Source organism: Homalodisca vitripennis, chromosome 1, assembly GCF_021130785.1.
Source record: "Homalodisca vitripennis isolate AUS2020 chromosome 1, UT_GWSS_2.1, whole genome shotgun sequence".
NCBI lineage: Eukaryota > Metazoa > Arthropoda > Insecta > Hemiptera > Cicadellidae > Homalodisca > Homalodisca vitripennis.
The window spans coordinates 144709853-144726633 of record NC_060207.1 but is presented as its reverse complement, the minus strand read 5'-3'; the positions used below and the strand labels follow the sequence as shown (position 1 = coordinate 144726633).

Sequence of the window (16781 nt, the reverse complement as noted above, 5' to 3'; positions counted from 1 at the left end):
CAAAATATAATGCTTTATTAGTGGCATCATAATCTTCCCTTCTCTTCTTCACTCCATGTTCATTTACTATTTGGATATAACTATTGTTCTATATTGGTAAATGGCATAGTTGTCAATACATGCTCCTCTTTAACAAAAATTTGACGATTCACATGCTAATTTGTTTTATATTAATAACGTTAATATCATACAGGTCAAGCGATAAAACCACTTGACTCAGTCTGGTGATGAGGCCAGCTCAACCTCTGATTGGGTGAGGTCACGTGGTTTACCGCCAGCAGTATATAACCCGCATCTCTGCCTGCTCCAGTATCAGATATTTCCTAGTGAAACATCAGACTCTTACTAACATGGGCAAGGAAAGGACCAGCGTCAACATGGCCGTCGTCGGCTACTACTAGACTTTCCTTCAGGTAAATAAAATATGCGCGAGTGATATCATTAAATATATTTAAGATTTTTAACTTCCAATCAAGTATTACAAATATAGAGTACAAATGTGTGTGTGTGTGTGTGTGTGTTTGTTTGTATGTGTATATATAGTATTAACAGTCCTGCAATAACAGAAACAAATATTTCTCTTATATTACAAATGTGATGCCTATTTTAGTATCGATATTGTAAAAGTTTCTAACAAAAATTACAAACTTAATATTTTTTATTTAATATTTGATTAACGTAAATATCGTATAAGTAATAGTAAAAGTTCATGTTTTGGTGTTAACAGTTAATTTATGATATACTGGGTCTCATTTCTTATAAATTAATACAAAATCTTTTGGGCTTAATTTTGATCATCTTACTAAATACATTCAGGATCCCACGACGTAGTACTTTTTTTAATAGAACATTTAAAAGTTAAAAAAGATTATACATCAGTGTTTGGTATATAGTAATCGAATATTTACATCAATAAAAGCAATCGGAAAACGTAAAGTGGCCTATTGTATTTATAATAGATTTGGTATTATACGTTTTCAAATGATTCATTGGTGGATTGCTTCCAGTGCATTTTAGTTATTTCACAAGTATGAGTTTTTATTTCTCGTAATGGCAGCTTTCTCAAAGAAAAAAAAACTGCAATATTCTATAGTATAACATAACAAATATATTGTTATAGAGCAAGTTCAATAATGTATATGATGAAACATCTAATATAACACTTGCATCAACAAATAGTAGCCTAAGGAGTTAATTAATTTTCAATAGTCCATAACATAATTATTTAAATTATATAAATAATGTATGATATCAGTGCAATTCAACATCAATATAAAGTTTACAATTCAATAGCGCGAGTGATATCATTAAATGTATTTAAGATTATTAACTTCCAATAAAGTGTTGTTACAAATACAGAGTACTGATGTGTGTGGATGTCCTATAGTATTACCAGTACTGCAAAACACAGAAACAAACATTTCTCTTATAATACATAATTATGTGATGCCCATTTTGGTATTGTTGTAAAATGTTCTAACAAAGTTCAAAAAAATGTTTCAAACTTCATATTTTTAATGTAATAATTGATTAAAGTAAATATCGCGTAAGTAACAGTAAAAGTTCATGTTTTGGTGTTAACAGGTAATTTATGATATACTGGAACTCATTTCTTAACAAATAAATACAAAATGTTTTACGCTTAATTTCGACCATCTTACCAAATTCATCATTACCACGACGTAGTACTTTTTTAATAGAACATTTAAAACTTTAAAATATTATACATCAGTGTTTGGTATATAGTAATCGAATATTTACACCATTAAAACAATCGGTATACGTAAAGTGGCCTATGTATTTATAATATTTTAAAACTAATTTGATATTATAAGTTTTCAAACGATTTATTTGTGGATTGCTTCCAGTGCAATTTAGTTATTTCACAAGTATATTAGTTTGTATCACTCATAATGGCAGCTTTTTCAAAGAAAAAACGACAATATTATAACATAACAAACATATTGTTACGGAGCAAGTTTAATAATGTGTATTACTAAACATTACAATATAACACTTGCATCAACAAATAGTAGCCTATGAAATTAATTAATTTTTCAATAGTCGATAGTATAATTATTTGAATTATCGTATAAATAATGTATTATATCAGTGCAATTCAACATCAATATAAAGTTTAACGATTCAATAGCCTAGCACCATCCCCTTATAAAAATAATATAGACTACCCATATAGTACGTCTTTTTTCTAATAAATTTTAGTTCAAAAGAATGTTTGAATTTCTTTAAGAACATAGACTAAGCTAAAAGATTATGAGTCACTATTTAGACGATTCCATGAAATTATATGGAATAATAAACTATTGTAAATCTGTAATAGTCATAATCATATCATATACATCTTAAATCAATAAGCTTGTACATATTATAAACATCAAATAATAATTATAGCATCTTTAATGTGGTATTGGATAGTAAGTATATTGTTAATTATAGAAAATTAATTAGAGACTCGAAATAAATTATGTATAGTATTTGGTAATAATACGAGTATAAGAAAATACGAGCATTTAAATTTGTTATATGTTCTAAGTGTGATTAATACATTGAGTTACATATCCTTTGTTTTAATAAGAGATTTCTGTTTAATCAATATTACTATAGGTAGCCTACGATATAAGTTTAATGATAATCCTTGAATAACTTATAATATTACTGACTTTACTAAAACATACAACAACTGACACAAAATGTTGATGCGGCGGTGACTACATAATTTTTCTGTATCACATTAGAAAATATATATTTCAAAGATTTTGACTTTATGAAGACTTAGGTATCGGGAGAGTTTAGCTGTTGACACCAAGTCGAACATTGTTAACCTATTTGAAACTTGAAATATTCTGTCCCCTTTATGGAGCTGTCTTTAGTCAACATGTCACACCAAAAACAAGGACAAATTACTAGGATGAATATGAAATAGATGAGTATATAGTTTTAAAGAATCTTTTATCTCAGAAAAGGTTGAGGGAATATGTTTCGTGGACTAGGTGTAGTCAATAATCAAAGACTGTCTAAATTAAAAGAAGCTAGACAGATGTAGTGAAAAAGTTTAGGTAGAAGAGCTGAATTTTTGGGTATAAATTAAATACTAATATGAATTTTAAATGGTTGCGCTCTAACAAGTTATCCTTCATATTTGGACCTTATGATAATAATACACTTTGTATATGTTGCAGCAGATGGACGGCTAGTACAACATAAATATGACTCGGCTCTGTACACGGACATGCTCTGGACACGGACAACACGATGGATTACAACCTCATACAACTCAACCTGATTCCAACTCAATCTGATTACAACTCAACCTGTTTTTCACGGCTAAAATAGAAAAAATAAATCGAAATCTTCAGTTTATGGTTGTTTTTTTAATTCCATTGATAATGCAAATTATCATAAGTATCAAATAACGAAAATATAAATTCTTGGACAAAGAACATGTAATTTAAGTCGGCCTCTAAAAAATAACATATTAAATAAATTGTGCAATAACATAAAGAGTGCAATATGTAAGAGGGCAAATTATTCACATAACGAAGAATAAATAGAAAACTTTTGAAGAATATATATATATATTTACACTGTGTAAAGTGGCATTTACATTACTTAGATATGACAATAAAACATAGGCATATCTTTAAACCACCCACAACTATTTTTTTAACGTTAGGCTACTTAAGGGGGCAATATACCCAAAACATATGTTTTTTAATTTCTGCCACTAATTAATCTTTTTGTTCATTAAAGTGTCTCTCTAAGACAGGGTTTAAAGAAAAATATATTATTAACCCCCTCCCACCCCTCTTCAGGTGAAAGGGAGGGGAAGAAAATTAGAATTCTTGTTTTACACCATAGCTGCTTTTGTATTGCACCTATTCCAAACTTTTAGATATTGTTTTAAAGCTAATAAATAACCTTACAAAGTGTAGTATGGAATTTTGTGTAGTTATCAAAATAGGTAAGTAACATTTTATTTTAATTTTTTCAAAAAATTATAATTTTCTATAAATGGAAAAAAAATGGAAAAAATATACTTGATACCATACTACACTTTGTGCACTATATATTGAAGATCATATGTACAAAATATGAGGTCTCTAGGTCAATAAATAAAGAAGTTACGTTGTAAAACGTGTTGAAAAAACAGGGAAAAAACAAACTTACGGGAAAAGGCAAAAATCTTCATATGTTTATTATATCATGAAAAAGTAAGACTATTTACATAATCATTGTTTTTGTGTTTAGTGTAAATATATTTTACACTTAAAAGAGTCCAGCCCCATAGGTAACACCTTTCTTTTTTTTTATATCTTTTCTTCCTTTTTCATCTTTTTCAATTTAACTTCCTGACGGTATTTTTTATACTTCAAGCTCAGTCTTTTCTTTGACTGCAACACTCTTCTTAGTATTGATTTTTAGTTGATTGCTTCATGACTAAATCAAATCTAATAGTCTAAATCACTAAATTGTTCAACAAAACACAAAAAACACATGTCATTCACAAAGTGAGGTTAGAGTAAAGTAACTGGAACTAACAGCTGATCACTGACAACAGCTGATCTACTAAGTGATTACCACACATCAAAAAGCTGGGATCTTAGTTCTGAAACTATGACATTCTAATATATTGAATACAGCAATAAAATACATTAGTAATGAATAGTTATATGATATATTATGAATATATATATATATATATATATATATGATATAAAGTTTGTCACTTATAATGGCCGCCTGGAGGAGACAAAATCAGCTCTACACGCTAAAAGATTTTATTTAAAAAAACACACTTTTGGCAATGATAATGCAAAACCAATAATTGATTATTGTTTCCAAACATTTTAGAAACTACAAAATAAAATAAAAATTTTTTTTAGAAAAAAAATTTTTTTTTGGGTACGTTGCCCCCTTAAAGAAAAAATATTTACTGCAAATAATATGCAGGGGAAAATGTTTTACAGCTGATCGAGTCACAGAACGCAACTTGTCACTTTGTGTCCATTATTTTCTATTTGCACAAATAAATATAAGTTTTTGATGTGGTGATGCGTATAGTAATGACGAATTGTATTGTCTAGCCTTTATGATAGATAGCAGCAGTGACGAGTTCAAACAAATAATTTTACTTTAGTTTTACGAACAAAATTGGGAATGCGTAACATGATTCAAAGAAACGTTCGTACGGTGACTACAATTTCAGGGAAAAAGAGAGCGCCATGATATCGAGACCGTAGTAAGTGGATCACACCAAGCACTGTATGTAATTTTACAGCAGAAAATTATCGAGAGGTCATCGAGTCCATGTTTAACTGATGAGGCACACGATACTAAATAGGTATAAAAATATTGATATAGCTCTAATATTGAACCAAGAAAACGAAAAATAAGAATGATGTAAAGAATGATATAACGACAGGGATTGAGAGGTGAGATCATTATAATGTACTGTATCAGGTTGACAGATATCCATTCCTCCGAAAAACTAATGTTTAGAATACAAACAAAGAAAGCAAGCATACATTTATTTTTAGGAAATTAAACTAATCATAAATATTGTTAGTAAACTGGGCAGTTTATATTTTTGTATGTTAGAGTATATGGAGACGTAGGTTTGTTTACACAATGTCTCAAAAGCCGTTTGACGTACTGTGAAGAGATGTAGCTCCAATGTAGGTCTGTTGAAGAGAAAGACAGAAGCAGATATTAAGATTTTCACTCTACTCCTTATATCCTAAGTGGAATACAAACGCAGATGTAGACGTTTTTTGACTGTATCAGGATTTTCAGTATGTAAATTTAGCACCAAAGATTATACTGCCGAAACAATTATTCTTTCAATAGTAAAAGTACATATTCATTGGTTTGATGCTGTTCACATGTACATGCGATTTAACATAATTAAAGAGTTATTTAAAAAAACTGATTCAAACAACAAGGAATTTATCATTTATAGCCAAATCCTAAACCTCATTTTGCTCATCTCAAAAATAAGAGATCTTTATTTCTTTGTTATAAATAAAAAATGTGGCCAAATAACCGAATGAGACGAACCCCGTGCATAAACCTACTTAAAATCTAATACATTTAAAGAAATGTCATACCACATACAAGTTAATTTAAAGTCTAGGCATTCATACAACCTGACTATAAAACTGCATTCCTGTTTTTAAACTGTATTTCATTTAAAAAATTTACAAATACTGTACATAAGGGCTGGTGGGAAATTTGATCTTTATTTAAAACTATACATTGTTTATCATACATAAAAAAGCAAAGTCAAAATTGGTGTCATAAATATAATTAATATTAAAAAGCACAACACTTGAAATAAAAACCACTTGAAATGTAGTTCAACCTCTGATCCTCTTAACACTGAAACATTTGTACGTGATATATGTCTACGTTCGTTTTAAAAATATCATAAGACCATAGTATTTAATCATATGTACTTTACTAAAATATAAACAGTTCTCTACTTTAAAAATTCTCCAAATTGTTCTAAAACAGTTTAAGTGTAAGTTTTACGGAAATCGTTTGAGCTACTTAACCAAATACATGGAATGTAGCAGAGATATTCGATTTCATATTTAGATTATATTTATTGCTGTTTTACTCTGTAAATTCAGGGCCTCAAAACACTGCTTTTTAAACTTAAAGTTCAATTATTTTGATAACGATCAGGCGATTGGAATATTTTTCAGTCGCTAATACTTATCTCTGTAGGTTGTGTATAGCATTTAAAAAGAGTATTCCTATTACGTCCTTATTATTTGGCAGAAACTAACGTACGAAGTTGTGGATAATTGGAAGTGCAGTTTTAATTCAATACATATTTATTATGTTTTCTCAAATGCATTTAATACTTTTATTATTTGATTATAGCCAACATACAAATTTTAAACTTTTACAAATTGTAAACATTTTGTTTAATACCATAGGTTGCAGATATTTTTCTAATATAAATACATATTTCTATTTTAGCACCTAGATACCAAATCATACTTTGGAGTGACATTCATTACTTGGATGAGCGTTATCGAACTGGAAAGTTTCATTTCTGTCTGCCTATCTGTTTTCTACATACGCTCAGAGATATTTCGAGAGTTAACTAACCTACAGATATAAAATTCTGCATGAAATTTCACTTTTATGTTGGTTACATCGGGTTTGATGACAGTGCATGTCATTCAATGGGATTTGGCTCAACGTTACCGAACATTTTTGGATAATCATCCCTGTTTACGAAATAACTAAGTTTAATAGTTACAAAGGCAATAATACAAATTAATTAATCTCAATAATATGTGAAAAACTGTACTACCTATGCTTTATGATTTCTAAAACATTTGATCGTACAAATCCAAGCCTTTTGAAAATGGTTTTTTATTTGGGTTTTTAATTAAATAAATACATCAAAAAGACGTTAAGTTATTTTAATCAGGCGTTAAAATTTAATCACTTTTGGAGATGTAAAATTATATTTTGTAATATTTTAATTGTATGTTTTTACTTTATCTGAAGTTGCTTGCAGCACTAATAAAAGTACTATAGTTAATTCAGGCTATTTACGAATATCTAAAAAAGTTTATGAATGTTTCTTATGGGATTAATCCGACTAATAAAATAAAAAATTAATATATATTTAAAATAAAAATAGTACTTTTGTTACTACTTTTGCCCCACACGACACGATGTACCATATTTGTTTTGATGGCGAGGCAAAAGTTTTCATTTGTTACACTATTATCTCCGCAATGATACTATATAATCCCTTTAACTTTGGATGGACTAATCAATTATAAAACGTGTAAGTCCACTTGTTATCCAGTATATACAAATCCCGTACGTTTAACAATGTTAAGAACATAAATTATATCTCGATTCTATGTATATATTGTGAGTGAATTTTCCTGTATTATGAATTATTTTGGAATGAAAAAATAACTATCAAAAAACCAACGCATAGTTGGAATCACCTCATCATTATTCGTGCAATTATAAAAGCATTTGTGTACTTATTACATACACAATATTTACATATAGGGTTTTTGATGACTATTTCCTAATATCCAGTAGGGTGAGGAAAGGTCAAGCATTATAAATTATAAACATAGAATAACAGCAAATTTTGATATATTTAATAAAAGCCAATCAAGTTGAATTATAGTCCGGGGGAGCTAGCTTCGTTTTTTGTCCGTGTCCAGAGCGTGTCCGTGTACAGAAGCCGGGTAAGTCCGTGTTGTACTAGCCGTCCATGTGAAAAACGTAAAAGTGTTTAAATTTAAGTTCTCAAATACATTTCACTATCGTCATGGAACGTAATGTTAGAGTAAACACATAAACATGCATTAACGGCCATTTTTCACAACAAAGTCAAAATACTTATAACTAATAGTAATATACTTATAAGCAGTATTTTGCTTAATTGTACAATTATGAAGGAGATAATCTCAATGGTAGGATTTATTATTAAAACAGACTTTATTTGTTGTGAAAACAGGATTTTCCGGACATTTGCCACTGTTCACTGATACAAAACATTAGTTTTTTGTCACTGAACGCTGGCAAATGTCCTGACAAAACCCCGGTTCCTTTTTACAATCCTTCCTTCGTCAAAAAACAACTTCAAACAAAAGAGCTTTATTTGTGTTACATTTATTTAGTTAATGTATTCTAGAAATTAATAAGGTAACTACTTCTCATATGTTTTCTAAGATTAAAACTAAGAATTCCTAGATTAAGGTTTATATTTTAGGATTATTATCCTGGACACCAAAATCAATATCGTTCAAAATATGTTTAAAACAATATTTTAATTTTTCATATTCTTTAAAGATATTATCCTGTGTATCCTGTGACTAATACTTATTTCAAGTGAGCATTTCTTTGCAAAATCCTACAAACAAGACAGTCTGTACGTTTCGTATTGTTTGATTAAAACAACTACTGATAAAATGTTGTTGGTGGGTTAGTACAAAAATACTGGGATAATATATGTCAACCTTTCTAGGACCACACTTCAGTATAATGAAATTCACCGTATCGTATATAAGACAAGGGAGAGGTGAGTCACACCACGTGTCGCGTAATGGGCTTCAGTAAGATTACAAGCACATACCAAATCTGTAGTCATTTCATTCTCTAGATTTCCTTCGGACCAATATACGCCCAGGCAATCATATAGAATAGAAACTTAACTCCGGCTAACAATTAAAGAACTTGTGTCAGCGAACTTAAGTGCTAGACTTCAATGACGCTATTCCCCAATGACGCTAGGCCCAATTCCGTAGTTGGATTACCACAGAACCCATTCTTGTCTATGTCTGAAGTCTCATGCACAATTTAAAACCTGCAGATGATATTTATAGGTATACCTTGCCACATGATTTCAATGATTATTTGTTCATTAAATTTAATATCAGTGTTTAAATAATACAAGGTCAGGAGGTGTAGGGAGGTTACCACAACGCAAGAGTGCGCTAAAATCAGATCCTGTCACCGACTTTAACATTCACTTTCACTTTAATGCTTTTCTTTTTATAGTATGAATCATCTATATTTGTTAATGTCTCATGTTAAGATCTGTAATGGTTGTACTCAGCTGATTTACAAATTGTATTTATTCTGCAATTCTTCGTTACCATAATGGTTACCTATAGGACCAACGTACAAATATTTGCTAACGCTCAGCAAGTTCCATGGAGTGACATAAACCCTCAGTCTTGCTAATATATAAATATATATATAAAAATGAAGCTTCGTGTACAATTTCAAGTCTTTAGATCAGTTCATTTTAGAGACATCGCATTGTGCATACTTATAATAAGATACACAGACAGACAGACCAGAAATGTTTCAGCTCCACGGGTTATAGGCCTCACTAACGCTCAGCCAATAAACTAAACTTAGTTAACGCTTAACGCTATTTTCATGTAAAGTTTGGGAAATTATTATTTAAAACGTTACAGTTGAATACATGAACCTCTTTATTTTTTTTCTAAGGTAAACATGCTAAAAACGTAATGCTAAAGATATTTCCAGATATCTTTCTAAAAATTGACTGTTGACCATTACAAAAGGAAATAATGGGTAATGTAATAGCGGTTTAATCATAATATATAGATAAAACTTTAAATATTTAAAATAACAATGCGTTTTTAAACAATTAAAATGTACACACTTCTATAAAACATTGTCTGTCATGCAGCTATTTTGAATATTGATGTCAGGTTTAAGTTAGATGGAGGTTTGGGTTAGCTCAGGACCTTCAAGTAATTGTAAATAGCACTGGAATTTAAGTTTATATTTGATAAAATCTTGTGTGAGTGAACCAATAATGAAAAGTATTACAATTAAAAAGTAATTCTTCAAAAGTAAGAGAGAACCCTATTTGAAAATTCGGCGTTATGCTGCATGTGTGATAAATGAGAAATCACCATAACAATATCACATTTCCTTGATTCTGAGTAGTTTTCTGAGGTTATAGTCATAGTCAGATAGGGAGAATGTTCATGAGTAGTATCTGACCTAAATACAGAATAAGATTCTCGTATGATACGTGGTATATAGGTAAAGGTAAGTATGTAGCTTCAAAATGAGTAAATCGTTTTAAAATGGTTTTAGTGAAAATGTTTTAATTAATTTGTATTTAAATATAGTAAAAAGGATTTAGTTTTTGTTCGTCTTTCGTTTTGAAAAAAGAATTGCGAAAATTCTACATACAATCTGACAAACTTGTTAGTTGCTATATTCATATTCATTTGTTTTTCAAAATATTTCTATTCGTTTAAACATTTGTTGAGTTTAAGTTCTGTTTAAAATTATTCTTTGAAAGTTCAAAAGTAAGTTTAGAAAAATGTAAATATATATATATAATGAAATATGTTCAATTAATATTTTTCACTGAATAATTCAGAGATCATTATGCTGAACCCTTTGAATTACTTTCTAGATATGGAACGTATGACAAATAATGTCATAGCGTAAGTATTGAAATATGTTGAATGTGAGGTTGAATTCATAAAATGTACAGCTGTACTGTTTTATATGTCAACCTCACTACAAACTTATATATTTCAATACTTATATGTCATATATATATAAGGCTTATGTACTTCCCTTGTATTTGGCAGGAATTGCGCGCAAAACTGCGGATAAGTGCTAGGATACAGCGAATCGTACATAAAAATTAATTTTAACTTATGATTATGAATCAAGAAAGGTTCAAACAAACTCAAAATTTTCATATTCTATGTTTAACCCACATACATATATCCAGAGTTTAACCTTTCATTATATGGATGTAAACTGTTTTAAATAAAATACTAACTGTCGAAGAGACATAATAATATTTTTTTGTTTAATTTTAACAATGATCTCTGTTTAGCACTTTAAGGATATACAGCAGCAGCATTGGTAGTTAGTGTATACATTTAAAAAACTAACTAATTAATGTTGTATTGCTCTGCGAAGCAATTTTATTAATATTTAATAACAAATGTAACCAAATTCAAGGTTACACAAATAATACCAAAGCGACTACTGAAATATTAGTAACTAGAGTGATTCATTCCATAACATTTTGTATAAATTCGAGTAACCCAGCTTCTGCTATATAAAAAGGTGACTCCTCTCAAAGTTGTCATTGCAAAACACATTGTGATATATTTCAGCGCCTTCGTTCTTATGTGTCAACAAATGCGTGCAAATAAGCTTTCTAGATGTATCAAGGCATTGAAGGGTCGCATTAACATGGCAATGAGTTAAAGTTCGAGTGATTTCTCTCAATATAATAACACTTATTAAATTAAAAAACAAAATCATAAAAATGTAAAACATACACTTTTGATATGGGCTTTTACTAGGCATTCCTTTTATTTTAACAAATTTTTGTTTACTAGTCTTAACTGAAAAATGCATAAGTTACATTGGTATCCTTCGATGTCATTTATGTACGGAGAGTAAAACCATTGACGTTATGTGATATTTATAGGTGAATCTGTCTCGTAATCGAAGGACCCATTTAATATCTGTTGAACGTTTACCATAAGCAGTGTAAAAGTATTAACAATTTTCTAATTACACTGTTTGTTCTAAGATGTATGTATTTAGAGGACGAGGTCATAAATTTCATTCTCCGACTTAACTCTGCCTATGATCTCATATTTCCATCACTTGGAACGTATTCATCAAATTCCATTTAAACATACAATTACAGAAGGAGAGGTTAAACTGTAAGTAGAAAATAAAATATAGATGTAAATTGAAAATTTTGATTTATTTTGTCAAAGTAACTCTACACAAAGATCCAATCAGGTTGAGGTGTAGTCCGCGAGAGCTAGCATCGTGTTGTCCGTGTCCAGAGTGTGTCCGTGTACAGAAGCCGGGTCATATCCGTGATGTACTAGCCGTCCATCTGCTGCAACATAATATTATTGGTGCTATGAAGTGTATTTATTAACTGATGAATAATATTAAATAAACGAAAATAATCCGAAAATGTGTGGACAATTTCAAAGATTTCAGTATTATAATGTTTAAAGAATTACTCTAATTGATTACAGATAAGTTACAGTTTCTACATGTACAAACATTTACGTTATTTCAAAGTTTCAATAATTCCTTAATAATAATCGTGTAACAATTAGCACTTATAAAAATGTATGTTTAGTTAAATATTATGCTATTTATTACACTTGATGTGTCAAAATTTAAATAAGGTTAAAGATTGTAATAATAAGTAATATATTTGTAACGAAGTATAAATTATCATAACATTGTTATAACAAGGCTTAAAGCATTATTCCTTAACTAGTGAAATAAAATCTGGAGTAAAAACTATAGTCAATAGTTAGTTTTTATGGAATATTTATAATAATATCGGAAGTCAACTATCCTCAAGTCTATTACAAACCCTTTTCTCTTTTGATAGAAGATCACATTAATTTAATGTTTTGGGAGTTAATTATTTAAAGAAACATAGATTATTATCATATTGTATGAATCTAATTAGTGCATAAAAACAGTTTTAACTTGTTTTGGTAATATAAGGCCATAAAATGTTAAAAGCATTAAAGAATGTTTTCTAAAATTAAATTCTTTAAAGATAAATCCTCTAGGCTCCATACCTAAAGGAAGGTCTAGTAGTAGCCGACGACGGCCATGTTGACGCTGGTCCTTTCCTTGCCCATGTTAAATAAGAGTCGGATGTTTCGTTGAGGAAATATCTGATACTGGAGCAGACAGAGCGGACATTTATATACAGACCACGTGACCTTGGCCGACCAATGAAATCGAGCTGATTAAGTCAGCCGGCCGTTCAAAGTAAGGAGGTTTCGTTATTACAGTTATGATTTTGTAAGTAATTAAGTTTGTAATTTAAAACAAAAAATAACACTATTGGCAAAAGGTAGGAAGGTTGTAATATTATCACACCGACAGTTCAAAAGTAAGGAGGTTTCGTTATTACAATTATGATTTTATATGTAATTAAGTTTGTAATTTAAAACCAAAATAACACTATTGGCAAAAGGTAGGAAGGTTGTAATATTATCACACCGACAGTTCAAAGTAAAGAGGTTTCGTTATTACAATTATGATTTTATATGTAATTAAGTTTGTAATTTAAAACCAAAAATAACACTATTGGCAGAAGGTAGGAAGGTTGTAATATTATCACACCGACAGTTCAAAGTAAAGAGGTTTCGTTATTACAATTATGAATGTATATTTAATTAAGTTTGCAATTTAAAAACCAAAAATAACACTATTGGCAAAAGGTAGGAAGGTTGTAATATTATCACACCGACAGTTCAAAGTTAAAGAGGTTTCGTTATTACAATTATGATTTTATAATGTAATTAAGTTTGTAATTTAATACAAAAAATAACACTATTGGCAAAAGGTAGGAAGGATGTAATATTATCAACCCCTAAAATGTAAATGGACAGGTTATGTATATTAACTAGTACGGGATATAATCTAGAAGAGCAGTACAGTACATATAAAATTAGTGACCAAAAAAGTTAGGCAGATTGTAAAATCAGTGCTGTAGATAAAAAAATGTTGATGCTTTCCACCAAAATTAAATTTTAATTGAAGGATTACATTTTTAATGTGTTTCAATGTTTTATTATGTTTTTAATTATATTTTCTTTAACTACTACCCTATTTATATATTTAAGTTTAAACTTTATCGCGCAATTCTACGAATTGAGTGGACCATTTGAGAACTTCACTTGATATTAATATTTGCCAAGCATAAAATGTTTTAAACTTTATCCCTTTACTTTTAATTAACATATTTGAATGGTATTAAAAATCATTAGTCTTATGATAAAGTTTCTTGGTATCAGCGATTTAAATAATATTTGATTTGAAAATATATTATGAAATAATTTTGAATCCGAATGCATGATCCTGTGCATAAGTATATGTGCAAGCGTGTCATCTATGTATGCACTTTAATTGGGAAAGAGTTCTTGTACAAAGGTACGTGGCTGCTACTTATCGGTAAACTACTCCTCGTTATAAAACACACAACTGTAACAATTAAAGCCTACATTATGATGGAATGAAAATAAACTTAGTATGTCAAATAAAAATAAAGTGAAATGTCATAAAAAATCAGTAATTGAATAGTTAAGTGCAATTTGGTGATGAGAATAATTTGTTATAAGCAATTATTGTCTATGTATGAACAATGGTAATTTGTGAAAATATCCAGAAAAATTCGGTTATAAAAATATTATATTTCTCTTAAAACAAAGAGAAAGGATTTTCACTGAAATTTCCAGATCTTTTTTAATTTGGCCGTCTTGTTATAATTAGGTTTTAGTGGACCTGCAAATGACGAAATTGTCGACCTACGCGTAATTGTTAAATAAATATTTTACTGAATACTCGACATGTTTGGTCACATTTAAATAGTTAAACCCTGTAATGGCGTTACGTTTGTTAGGACTTATCCACCAATATGTCGCGTCATCTAGACAAACTAATGTGTTGGTTCCCACACCAGTACGCAGCCTCATGAGCTCCAAAACATGTTTAGTACCATCTAAAGGTTCTAACACAAGCAAAAAATCCAAACTTTACAGTGTGTTACTAGTGTAAGTGACCCTGCAAACCAAGCTCCCAGAACATGGGGGGGGGGGTGGGGGGGGGGGGGGGTGGGGGGGGGGGGGGGTGGGGGGGGGGGGGGGTGGGGGGGGGGGGGGGTGGGGGGGGGGGGGGGTGGGGGGGGTACTTCTTACAGAGCTCTGAAAATCATATACTATAATTTTATTTTAGTTTTAATGAATTGGTTGAAAACGACTGTAATTACTTATTGATTTAATATATGATCAATTTTCATAGTTTGGATAATTATGATACTCTATCCCTTTGCATTTAAAAAATAACTGCTAATACGAGCACAACGTACATAGTACAAGTTATACATTTTCTGTATCTCTTTTTTGTTAGATTATATTGTATGGGGTTATCCCATAGTTGTGGTGAAAGGATACACAAAACAACACCTAACTTCTTTTATAGTTTGTCTGTTTCTCCAGGATCCTTGCTCAGAGGCCACGAGACAACTGCAAGTCACTCCGGTGACTCAGGATGCTGCTCCCATCACGCCCCGACCCCCACCCCCGCCCACAACTGATTGATCACAATTATGATACCTCACCGACTCCTGTATCCTTCTGTAGCTGGTCTTTCACATTAATCTGTCGGTTTCTTAAAATGTCTTGGCCACGTTCCTCTTTAAAAATTTATAATGGACTTTCGATAGACATGATGCAGTACATATTTTATTTCTTATAAAGCAGTTTCGTGGGTTCCAAAGAATTAATTCAGACGAATTCCATTTATTTAATAATCCTATTTTAGTTACTAGTTTATGGTACCATAGAAACTCTTTAAACACACTGGAGATTGGGGTTTGGAAGTTTATAATTATTTATAATTACTGCGTATACGTAACCTTTTACACAAAAAGTTAAAGTTGGAAATTTTGCGTCTGGTTTGCTGTAGAATCGGCTCCTTTTAAATTATAACAAAATTAGCACCGCAGTAGATGTTGTAAACAATGGTTGTTGAAAATCTTGTATGGGATCCAGCTAAAATGACTTCCTTCCTAATTTTGGTACCTGACTTTACGAATGACATTCTACAAAACTGTAGATGTGAGGTCATCGAATGTACGTTACGATACACTTTTTTGGAACTGAATGATATGTCCACAATAGACTTTTGAGAACAGAATACGTCGCAAAGCCTATTGCTGATCATTTTTATTCTCTATTAATTTTTAGAAACTAAACAAGTCGAATAATTTGGCATTATTGCGGTAACATTACGTTAATTGTTTACCTCATCAGAAGTTCATTGGCCATGAAGGATCAAGTCGTCCTCTTCAAATTTTACTAGCATTTTAAAGTTTTGTCAACAGGATTTCTATCACTTCGCACATTTATGTATTGCCTCATCGCCAAGCAATTGGCTCGAGATACTCGTATCTTCATTTGTTTGTAACTTCAGGTATACTTTAGATATAAGCCGTACTCTCTCATGTTGTTTTTGATAATTCTTTAAATATTATGTTTAAATTCAATATAAATTTCAATATATAAATAAAATATGTGAGTGTGTTTATGTTAAGTACTGTGTGTTTTAATTATTGATGTTGAACAATAGGATTTTCAGCCACGGACCTGGTGGCTGGGACGTGAGGTCCCGTGATGATGCAGCTTCTCTGCAACAAG

General features: G+C 30.4%; 1 long non-coding RNA gene across 1 annotated transcript; it reads left to right on the top strand.

The window, feature by feature from the left end:
- Window positions 1–258: 258 nt before the first annotated feature.
- On the top strand, window positions 259–3379 carry LOC124373052. The gene is made up of 2 exons (XR_006923397.1): window positions 259–413; window positions 3201–3379. It is a non-coding gene; the product is annotated as an uncharacterized LOC124373052 (long non-coding RNA).
- The last annotated feature ends 13402 nt before the right edge of the window (window positions 3380–16781 follow it).